General features: G+C 30.7%; 1 pseudogene; it reads left to right on the top strand.

Moving 5' to 3' along the window:
- Positions 1-558: 558 nt before the first annotated feature.
- LOC138836069 (U6 spliceosomal RNA) lies at positions 559-655 on the top strand (annotated as a pseudogene).
- Positions 656-1008: the final 353 nt, after the last annotated feature.

Raw genomic sequence — 1008 nt, 5'->3', positions numbered from 1 at the left:
ACCTTCTAGTCTGAACAGTTCTGTTTGAACTGTTCATCTCTCTATGATCCCTTGTAACCAAGATTAGTTTTGTTCTAGTAAGACAATCTATGCTGTCAGGGTAAGATATTCTGGTTGGTCTGTTCCCACATGGAAGAAAGGTAAAGGCTCAGGTAGACATTTGTGCCAGTAACACCTCATTTGGGAAAATATCAGCTGAAGAAGTTTAGAAGTAGCTCTTAAGCAATGCTTACTTTGAATCCATTAGGTCCACATAGCTAACACAGTTGGATAAATAATTACTTGAAAAAGCCATCACCTTTGGACCTATCTATAAATAATTGAGAGTACGATCAAATTCCAAATAAAAAGACTTAACATAGTTATTGACAAAAAAATTTGCAAATGTGAGCAATTGATCGATCAATATAATTTTTTCTACTATTCACAGAATTTTATGGAAATAAGATCGATAGCATTGTTCGGAACAATACGGTTTCCTTGTTAAAAGTAGGCACCCATAGATATAGGCTTGTATAAAGATGGCATCATTAACTACTTAAATTTAGAGGATACTACATGCTTCAGCAGCACGAATACTCAAATTACAATGCAGAGATTAACATGGCACTTGCACAAGGATAATATGAAAATTTGAGAAGTATTCCATATGTTTCATTCTTCAGATGCAAGAAATGAAAAACAGTTATTAAAAAGTTGATTACAAAATTACAACTGTAACAATACATGTAATTCATATAATTAAATTTAGTTTGACATCAGTGTATTAAATATTCACCTCAGGAAGGCGTTTACATAGCATAAACTTTACAAAACTTTTCAAATTATACAACATTGTCATTTTATCCCAAAGAAAAATAATATTAAGACCTAGAAAAAAAGGAATCAAACTGTTTCTATATGGAATGTAATCAGAAAGGACACATTAATGAACCTAAATATTATAAAATAATGTAGAATTCAAAGTATATCTAGGAGAAAATAAAATATATTATGAACATTATGCAA

Source organism: Dipodomys merriami, unplaced genomic scaffold, assembly GCF_024711535.1.
Source record: "Dipodomys merriami isolate MVZ:Mamm:240054 unplaced genomic scaffold, mDipMer1.0.p SCAF_248, whole genome shotgun sequence".
Classification (NCBI taxonomy): Eukaryota; Metazoa; Chordata; class Mammalia; order Rodentia; family Heteromyidae; genus Dipodomys; species Dipodomys merriami.
This window is presented reverse-complemented; position numbering and strand designations above follow the sequence as displayed.